The sequence below is a fragment of the Coregonus clupeaformis genome, chromosome 20 (genome assembly GCF_020615455.1).
Source record: "Coregonus clupeaformis isolate EN_2021a chromosome 20, ASM2061545v1, whole genome shotgun sequence".
Taxonomy (NCBI): domain Eukaryota; kingdom Metazoa; phylum Chordata; class Actinopteri; order Salmoniformes; family Salmonidae; genus Coregonus; species Coregonus clupeaformis.
In genome coordinates this window covers 49,913,429-49,924,672 of record NC_059211.1, presented here as the reverse complement: position 1 = coordinate 49,924,672, position 11,244 = coordinate 49,913,429, and positions in this window count along the sequence as shown.

Genomic DNA, 11,244 nt, shown 5'->3' with positions numbered 1-11,244 from the left:
CATACCTAACATTGGGCGGTAATGGGTAAAAAGATAACATTTCTCTGTGATATGGGGCAGACCGTACCTGTATTTGTAAAGATAATGCCCAGAGGAGGAATTGACATTAATGGAGAAAAATTATAGTGCGATCAGCCTCTGGTCATAAAGGTATTGAACAACTGTCTGCACCAGTAACACTGGAAAACATGTAAAGACAGAGTGAAGCTACTCTGCCCGGTACTGATTTCAGTACAATGTCCTGTTAATCTATTGGGAAGAGATGCGATGACGCAGTTAAACATACAGTCAAAAAGTATTTAGTCAGCCACCAATTGTGCAAGTTCTCCCACTTAAAAAGATGAGAGAGGCCTGTAATTTTCATCATAGGTACACGCCAACTATGACAGACAAATTGAGAAAAGAAAATCCAGAAAATCAATTGTAGGATTTTAATGAATTTATTTGCAAATTATGGTGGAAAAATAAGTATTTGGTCACCCACAAACAAGCAAGATTTCTGGCTCTCACGACCTGTAACTTCTTCTTTAAGAGGCTCCTCTGTCCTCCACTCATTACCTGTATTAATCGGCACCTGTTTGAACTGTTATCAGTATAAATACACCTTCCACAACCTCAAACAGTCACACCCAACTACTATGGCAAACCAAAGAGTGTCAAAGGACACCAGAAACAAATTGTAGACCTGCACCAGGCTGGGAAGACTGAATCTGCAATAGGTAAGCAGCTTGGTTTGAAGAAATCAACTGTGGGAGCAATTATTAGGAAATGGAAGACATACAAGACCACTGATAATCTCCTAGATCTGGGGCTCCACGCAGATCTCACCCCATGGGGTCAAAATGATCACTAGAACGGTGAGCAAAAATCCCAGAACCACACAGGGGGACCTAGTGAATGACCTGCAGAGAGCTGGGACCAAAGTAACAAAGCCTACCATCAGTAACACACTACGCCGCCAGGGACTCAAATCCTGCAGTGGCAGACGTGTCCCCCTTGCAGCCAGTACATGTCCAGACCCGTCTGAAGTTTGCTAGAGTGCATTTGGATGATCCAGAAGAGGATTGGGAGAATGTCATATGGTCAGATGAAACCAAAATATAACTTTTGGTAAAAACTCAACTCGTCGTGTTTGGAGGACAAAGAATGCTGAGTTGCATCCAAAGAACACCATACCTACTGTGAAGCATGGGGGTGGAAACATCATGCTTTGGGGCTGTTTTTCTGCAAAGGGACCATGGACGACTGATCCGTAGGTAAAGGAAAGAATGAATGGAGCCATGTATCGTGAGATTTTGAGTGAAAACCTCCTTCCATCAGCAAGGGCATTGAAGATGAAACGTGGCTGGGTCTTTCAGCATGACAATGATCCCAAATCACCGCCGGGGAAACGAAGGAGTGGGCTTCGTAAGAAGCATTTCAAGGTCCTGGAGTGGCCTAGCCAGTCTCCAGATCTCAACCCCATAGAAAATCTTTGGAGGGAGTTGAAAGTCCGTGTTGCCCAGCCGACAGCCCCAAAACATCACTGCTCTAGAGGAGATCTGCATGGAGGAATGGGCCAAAATACCAGCAACAGTGTGTGAAAACCTTGTGAAGACTTACAGAAAACGCTTGACCTGTGTCATTGCAACAAAGGGTATATAACAAAGTATTGAGAAACTTTGTTATTGACCAAATACTTATTTTCCACCATAATTTGCAAATAAATTCATAAAAAATCCTACAATGTGATTTTCTGGAATTTGTTTTCTCATTTTGTCTGTCATAGTTGGCATGTACCTATGATGAAAATTACAGGCCTCTCTCTTCTTTTTAAGTGGGAGAACTTGCACAATTGGTGACTGACTAAATACTTTTTTTCCCCACTGTAGCAGTAAGACCGACAGTGAGGGGAATGAAAGCTTATGTGGTAAGGGATAATATGGTTGTAAGTGGTGAAGGGGAACCATGTTATTGGTATAGCCAGGACCTGTTGAGGGGAGGTAACTCAGACATACCAAAGACCTTAGTAGACTAAAACCCTAGTACCTGACTCACCTAAAATGACCAAGGATGACTTACATTGTACTCTGTGGTATAATACACACTCTGGCCCTAGTAAAGAATATGAGGAAGCTCTGTTTAGAACCACAGAAAGGACAATAGGCTTGAAATGGTTTTATTATGATGACACCCATGCAGCAGCAGAAGTCGAATTGGGGCCACAGAGTCAGCAATTCTATAGAGAGAGATGGAGCCCTCATGTCTCCTTGGCAAAGGAAGCTCAAGAGGAGTGGTTAGATCTGGGGAAATGGGTGACACAGGCAAAGTATGTTAAAGACTGGTAGACTGCTCCTAATGGGGACCAACATAGCCAATCAACCGGCCGATATCGTAGGAAGTTGAATTGGAGAGCAGGTTGCACACCCGCTGTGCACCTAGACATAGGATGTGATAATTGATGACCAGACATTTTCCTCACAGAGGAACAAGAAAGAGACCTTGAGATTGTACCTCTAGAGTTGTGGTCTAAGGGACCAGCCGATGTGGGGTTGGTTAAGGGAGTAACTCCAGTCCAGGTGGTTCCGCGGTCAAACCATAGGCCATACCAAAAACAATATCCAATGAAACCAGAAGCCATTATAGGGATTACTCCCACATTTGACCATTTGCTCAAAGGTGGAGTGATAATCCCGGGGGATGAGGCACCGTGTAACTCACCTGTATTTCCAGTAAAGAAGGCAGCTCCAAGCAATGATTGGCGAATGGTAATGGACCTACAGGGGGTAAATAAGAACATAATTCCAAGAGCACCCTGTGTTCCAGACCCACACACTCTATTGAACCAATTGAAACCAGAACATTCTTACTTTACTGTGATAGACATAGCTAATGCTTTCTTTAGTATACCTGTACATCCTGATAGTCAAGGATGGTTTGGCTTTACCTTCAAAGGTCAGAAATACACGTACTCAAGACTTCCACAAGGTTATTCGGAAAGTCCTACAATTTTTTTCCCAGGCTATCACACGTAACCTGGGAATGTTTGAACCCCAAGAGGGGAGCCAAATGTTGATATACGTCGATGATATACTGGTAGCAAACCCCTCGAAGGAGGGGTGTAAAAAGGATACTCTCCAGTTGTTAACCTTTATGGCAGGACAAGGACACAAGGTCAGTAAAAAGAAACTACAACTCTGGCAGAAAGAGGTAATATATCTAGGTCACACGATAACGCAGGATGGGAGAACCCTAAACTCGTCAAGAAAAACAGCAATATTAGAAGCTCCTAAACCTCTGAATAAGAAACAAATGATGAGCTTTTTGGGAATGATAAATTACTGTCGAGCATGGATTCCCCATTATGCATTACACACTGGAAAATTGAGTGATCCTATCTATGGAAAAGCTATGGCAGCACATGATAAAATTATCTGGAATAATGAGGCTGATTTGCAATTTGAGGAAAATTAAGCAATTATTGACCTCTTCAACGGTGCTGGCGTTTCCTAGATATGACAGACCATTCACTCAAACTGTGGATTGTAGAGAGGGATATATGACATCAGTACTGACACAAAAACATGGGGACAAAAATAAACCGGTAGCATATTTTTCTTCAAGGCAATGCCTGTCTGTTTGCAATCAGTTGTGGCAGCTGCTAATGCAGTGCAGGATTCCGCTTCAATAGTACTATACCATGATCTAACCTTAAAAGTTCCACATGCAGTGTCAATTCTATTATTGGAACACAAGATGGTGTACATGTCACCAGCACGACACCTATCTTGTATGATAATATTGCTGAACATGCCAAATCTAACTATTGAACGATGTACAACGCTGAATCCTGCAACATTAGTTCCAGTTGTGAATGATGGTAGTCCCCATAACTGTATTGAAGAAACTGAAAAAATAGTACTACCCAGGCCTGATTTAACAGACTTAGCTATACCATGTTGTGAAGTAACAATGTTTGTTGATGGATCTTCTAGGAAGAATCCTGATGGCACGAATGCAACTGGTTATGCTGTAGTGACAGAGAACGAGGTTCTAGTTGCTGATCCCTTGCCAAGAAACTACTCTGCCCAACAGGCAGAGATAGTGGCATTAACAAAAGCATGCCAACTGGGTAAAGGGAAGGTTATAACTATCTATACCGACAGTGCATATGCCTTTAATACTGTACATGTCTTTGCTGCCCAGTGGATGAATAGAGGAATGGTTACGACTTCAGGTAAACCAATAACACATGCAGAGTTGATTCTTGACCTCCTAGATGCAGTACTATTACCAAAAAAGCTCACAATATGTAAGTGTGAGGCACATACTAAAGAAAAGGATAGCATTACTTTGGGGAATGCAAAGGCAGATGAGGAAGCTAAGAAGGCTGGGTCAAAACACTTATCTGGTTGCAGTCAGCTGTCAAAAGAGGAAGTATCGATAGACAGAGATCTACTTATAGAGAGCTACAGTAGGGCCCCAATTAAGGAAGTTCACAGATGGGTGAAGCAAGGCGCAGTAAATAAGGAAGGAATATGGGTCAAAGATAGCTTACCAATTCTCCCGAAATCACTGTTTAGATATGCTGCAATATTGACACACGGGCAGAGCCATGTGTCAACCGGAGGGATGGTAGAGCAGATTAGACAACACTTTGTTGCATATGGGATTACAAATTATTTAAAAAACTTTTGTTCAAGATGTGTTATCTGTGCTCAAAGTAATCACCAGGGCAGACAAAGGGCACCTCTGGGTGAGTACCCTCCAGCTAAGTACCCCTTTCAACAATTAGAAATTGACTTTATAGAGCTGACCAGGAGTGAAGGAAAGAAGTGGTGTTTGACTATAATAGACAAATGCACTAAATGGGTAGAAGCTTTCCCTACCTCCTCGGCAGATGCTAAAACAGTAGCAAAAGCAATATGCCAGGATATAATACCAAGGTTCGGCCTTCCAGGAACAATTTTTTCTGATAATGGATCCCATTTTTCTAATCGAGTAATAGATCATATTGGACAGAAGTTACAACTAAACATGAAGAAGCATTGTTCGTATAGCCCGAAATCGGCTGGACTTATTGAACGCACGAATCAGACGATTAAGGCTAGATTACGAAAAACTCACATAAGCACAGGAAGGAATTGGGTACAATGTCTGTCAATCGTACTAATGACTATCCGAATAACGCCAGATAAGAATGGATTGTCCCCCTTTGAGAAAGTGTTTGGAAGATCTTACAGGATGCCACAGTTGGCAGGGACAGAACAGGCAGACATAGAAGTAGAAGACACGTTGGCAGAACACATGAGAAGACTGTTCATTAACCAAACACGTATGTCAAAGATTTTGTGCCCCACAGGAGAACTAAAGGAGAAGGTAACCCACTCCATCCAATCAGGTGACTGGGTGTGGATCCAATCCTTAAAGAAGAAAAACTGGAAGCAGCCCCGTTGGGAAGGTCCATATCAGGTCCTGTTGGTGACGGCCTTCGCTGTAAGAATTGCGGAAAGATCCACCTGGGTGCATGTCACACACCTGTAAAAGGTAAACCCAGCTACACCTGACGAACAAACACAGAGTTAGGAGAAAGAACCGATCACCACTAGGGCTCGGGGGTTGGCTCCTTAACGAAGATTCCCTTACCCTGTCTGATCATCCCTGTGTGAGTTCAATAGAAGGTAAAGCAATGGGTTGGCCTCTGGTGTCTGACATGTTCTCAGGGCGAGGGTGGGGATTCACAGGTCTCCTGACGGTAGGTAGCTGTCTGATTGTGGGGGCCATATTCCTAGCACACTCAAACCCTCCTGATCTGCCAGAAGTAGTAGTTAACCTAACACAAGTTGATAAAATAATACCCGAACACAGTCTACGTAGGCATAGGAGACAGCTTGACGTAGGGAAAGGGGAAGTACTAGTGACTGAAGGAAAGGATATCACCTTCGAGGTCTTTGTGGACCAGTTGGGGAGTTGGGGACTACTTGCTGGTAGTATCGTAAAGGATGGGAGATATATATGTATGTCACCATGTACATCCTGGGACCATGTAGTTGCTCATACCGAGAGGGGGGGATATGTCAATCTCCATACACAGTTTAAGGACAGGTGGAGTATTGTGAAAGTAGGGAATTACCAGAAATGGCAGTGCGACCCATATAAGGGTAGGTACTGTCTGAAAGTCCGAATTACGCTAAAACAGGTAAAGGCTACGGATGAGGGAATGTGGTATATAGGATTTGACCGCAAATGTTGTGAAGACCCATTAGTGGCTTTCTGGGTAGTAATCAACCCAGCAGATGTTACAGACCTGACAAGTGAGATATCCTCTTCAACTGGGGCACCCTATAGAGTAAACCTCTCTGAGGGAGGTAGTGAGACCGGGGCTGTGGTGAAGATAGTGCAAACTATAGACCTGAAGGAAGTAGTACAGGTGGAGACTGGGTATAGGGATCCTAACCTGTGGTTGGAATGGATTCAGTATACGGCAAGAACTCTGTCTAAAGAGGACTGTTATGCCTGTGGGACAGCCAAACCAAGGTTAACAACTACTCCGTTCCCCTTGATGGGCTTTAATTCTCCGTCAGGTTTATCCTGAATGATTAAATTGTTCAAGCCACCTGGGAATGTGGTGAAGGAGTCTTGTAGCAACTTGCACTATCTGTATCCCCCGATAACAAAGTCACCCCGACCTAGGTTACCTCCGTTTGAAGTCTCAGGGGATTCTTATTATTGTTTTTATAGGACAAATAACATAGGGTATAGGGTGGGCCATCTTAGCTCCTGCTCCCACACAGAGAATGTCACCACTAAAGCGACCATGACTAATCTCTCCTCTTTGTTGCAGCCAGAGGATTTTAGGAACCAAAATCAGGCCCATGCTGACATCTGGTGGTTGTGTGGTGATGACAGATTGTGGCCTCACCTACATACGAATTGGACGGGAACCTGTGCGTTAGTTCAACTGGTAATGCCCTTCACTCTCATCAAACAATCAAACGTATCAGAGACTGGTGAGTTGGCACGTAGAAAACGGGACCTCCTCCCGGGATCCTTTGATGAAAGGATATATATTGATGGAATAGGTGTACCTCGAGGGGTTCCAGAAGAATTCAAAGCTAGGAATCAGATCGCAGCTGGTTTTTAATCAAGTCTTTTCTGGTGGTCAACAATTAATAAAAACGTAGATTGGATAAATTATATTTACTATAACCAGCAAAGATTTATAAACCACACTCATGATGCAATAAAGGGATTGGCTGAGCAGACAGCGGCAACTAGCTTAATGGCATGGCAGAATAGAATAGCTTTAGATATGCTTTTGGCTGAGCGGGGCGGAGTTTGTGTTTTGTTTGGATCTATGTGCTGTACTTTCATCCCCAACAATACAGCACCGGACGGGTCCGTGACCAAAGCTCTTCAGGGACTCACCACGCTGGCGAACGAACTGGCCGAGAACTCTGGTATTGATAGCTCCCTAAACGGTTGGTTTGATCAAATGTTTGGTAAATGGAAAACTATTGTTGTAACTATTCTGGGTGCAGCTATAGCGTCTATGGGTATGCTTGTTCTTTGTGGATGTTGTCTTATTCCCTGTGTCCGAGGGTTGGTGAGCAAGGCGTTGGAGGATGCAGTTTCCCAACAGATGGTGAGATACGGCCCAATCCCGGACTCCGACCTAAGGAATTAAGAATATGACCCACCAGGCTTGGTGGAAGATGACGACTATTCAGATAGTTTGAGACTGGACGAAACTTTTCTTAGTTCTAATGTGTGAAGGTTGCAGTGAAAATCTAACGAAGAACTGTGACTGGATGTTTACCTATAACTACAAATCTCTAGTTTAAAAGTTATTGTAATGATTTTTTATGTATTAAAGTCTTGTTTTAAGTATGATGTACTAGTTAACCGATGTTGCAGGATGTGATGAAGCAAATGTTCTTCACTATAGGCTTAGACTGTTGTTTCCAGATAGTGGGTAAACAGGTTAGGTACCATTGCTAAAGAGTAACGTTATGCTTTTAATCATGGGGTAACCCTGATGAACCTGTATTGAATGAGACAATTTTTTATGTTTTTATATGCAAATCAACTTATATGCTTCAATGTGTGTGATTCATTTCTACAACAACATATATTTTGTGAGTATGTGTGTCATATTTAGTCAAAGTGTGGATTGATAGAATAATTATTAATGACTAATTATTACACCCTGAAACTGTGTGAAATGTGTTAGAATGTGCGAGTGTAGGACCAGTAAAGATTATGACATCGAGCTGCTATTTAGCAATGTGAGTAAGAGTTAGACCAGACAACAAAGGACAAGGAGAGCTGTCTACAGACAACTGAGAAACCAAGATAAAGAGGCCTCCCAATTTAGGGAGGAGAGAAACTGTTAGGCTTTTTAAGGAGTATGAAATTGTGATGGCAGAATTCTCAATGAATAAAGATCTCTGACTATGCAGACCGGGACTCTATCCCTTTCTTGATCCTTTTGGGAGACGCACAGAGACACTGAAATAGTTGAGTTCAACCATTGAGATTAAATAATTCACTTAACACTGTTGTAAGTAACAGCAAACTTTCCAGGACATAGACATGTCTTCTATGGGCAGAACGGTTAAAATTAATGTTAATCTAACTGCACTGTCCAATTTACAGTAGCTATTACAGTGAAGAAAAACCATGCTATTGTTTGAGGTGAGTGCACCACAACAAACTTCTCACGGCAACTGGTTTGATACATTCACCTCTGAAGGTAAATAATGTACTTACATTCAGTAATCTTGCTCTGATTTGTCATCCTAAGGGTCCCAGAGATCAAATGTAGCATAGTGTTTTTGATCAAATCAATTTTTATATTAAAATGTAGGAACTGGGTTCTACAGTTTGAACCCCTGCTGTCTCTGACGTTGACCTATTATTACTTACTTTCCGATGACCCACTGACGGGAGAGGTTGTGTTTTCTCTAGCAGGAGGTAAGCTTGGCTTCTTATATGGTGTTGAGTAAAGCTTAAACCATGTATTTAGATTGTAGGTAGGTATTGTAGTTAGGTATTATAGGTAGTTTACTCAGGTAGTTATTGTAGGTAATTATTGTAGGTAAGGACTGTATTCGGCGGACCCCGGCGAAGCACGAGGCTAGCTTACCCACTACTTGGACCAACAAAGCTAGCCAGCTAGCGGGTAGCTACCGGTAACTTTTAGCAACTTTTAGCAACTGTGGTTAGCTGTTTCCAATGTTATTTCAAGCTTAAGAGTGCCTGTAATTGAGCCAGCTAGCTGCCACCTTCAGCTGTTTTTCTAACCTCATTATCATTAACGTTAGGTGGTTGGTAGCTGCTGTACTTAATTTCGGCTACTGATTGCAGTCTGCCAGTTTGGCTTTATACATAGCTTGGGCTTTGAAGAGTAAGGCTTAAACTATGTATTTAGATTGTAGTTAGGTACTATAGGTAGGCATCGTGGGCTGTATATTATTAAGTAGTATAGGTAGGCATCGTGGGCTGTTGTGGATAGCTGTTGTGTAGTTATTGTAGGTTACTTTTGTATTCGGCGGTGCCGGGTGTAGCACGAAGCTAGCTAGCTAACTCACCTCCTGGATTAGCTGGCGAGTTGCTATTAGCAACGGTTGCAACTAAAAACAATATCCTTTTAGCCAGCTACATTCGTTCGCAGTGACGCCGCTTTTTCAAACAAAGTCAACACAGTAGCCATTGCTAGCCAGCCAACACTACCAGCTGGCTGTACTGTGGTAGCTAAATACAATATCTTTGTGCTAGCTACCCAACGTTTAATCATTGCTGCGTTATGAAAGGTAAGCTTGGCTTATATGGTGTTGAGTTAAGCTTAAACCATGTATTTAGATTGTAGGTAGGTATTGTAGTTTGGTATTATAGGTAGCTTACTCAGGTAGTTATTGAAGGTTATTGTAGGTAATTATTGTAGGTAAGGACTGTATTCGGTGGACCCCGCGAAGCACGAGGCTAGCTTACCCACTACTTGGACCAACAAAGCTAGCTAGCTAGCGGGTAGCTACTGGTAACTTTTTTGCAACTGTGGTTAATTGTTTCCAATGTTATTTCATGCTTAAGAGTACCTGTGATTGAGCCAGCTAGCTGCTACCATTCAGCTGTTTTTCTAACCTCATCCGAGGCATTAACGTTAGGTGGTTGGTAGCTGCTGTACTTAATTACAGCTACTGATAACAGTCTGCTGTAGTTTACAACAATTCTAATTTCTAAAGTGGAAGTTGGGAGAGTTTTACTCGGGTGGTTCAGTGAAACAATTATAGTTTCTGAGGTGGAAGTTGGGAGAGTTATATATATTTTTTTTTTTGGTGAGGGAGGCCTGCTCTCTCCTTTCCCTGATGTTTAGTTCATTTCATTCCGATCTCCTCTGCATTATTGTAGCCATCTGCTGCAGCCTGTCAACTATGCCTCTGCCTATCCCTGTTCTCTCCTCTCCGCACAGGCTACACAAACGCCTCACACCGCGTGGCTGCTGCCTCTCTAACCTGGTGGTCCCTGCACGCACCACACACCTGGAGTTCCAGGTCTCAGGCAGCCTCTGGAACTGCCGTTCTGCCGCCAACAAGGCTGACTTCATCCCAGCCTATGCTACCCTCCAGTCCCTCGACTTCCTGGCGCTGACGGAAACATGGATTACCACTGAAAACACTGCTACTCCTACTGCTCTCTCCTCGTCTGACCATGTGTTCTCGCATACCCCGAGAGCATCTGGTCAGAGGGGTGGTGGCACAGGAATCCTCATCTCTCCCAAGTGGTCATTCTCAATTTTTCCCCTAACCCATCTGTCTATCTCCTCATTTGAATTCCACGCTGTCACAGTCACTAGCCCATTTAAGCTTAATATCCTTGTCATCTATCGCCCTCCAGGTTCCCTTGGTGAGTTCATCAATGAGCTTGACGCCTTGATAAGTTCTTTTCCTGAGGATGGCGCACCCTTCACAGTTTTGGGGGATTTCAACCTCCCCACGTCTACATTTGACTCATTTCTCTCTGCCTCCTTCTTTCCACTCCTCTCCTCTTTTGACCTCACCCCTCTCACCACCCCCCACTCACAAGGCAGGCAATACGCTTGACTTCATCTTTACTAGATGTTGCTCTTCTACTAATCTCACTGCAACTCCCCTCCATGTCTCCGACCACTACTTTGTATCCTTTTCTCTCTCGCTCTCCTCCAACACTACTCACTCTGCCCCTACACAGATGGTAACGCGCCACCGCAACCTTCGCTCTCTCTCT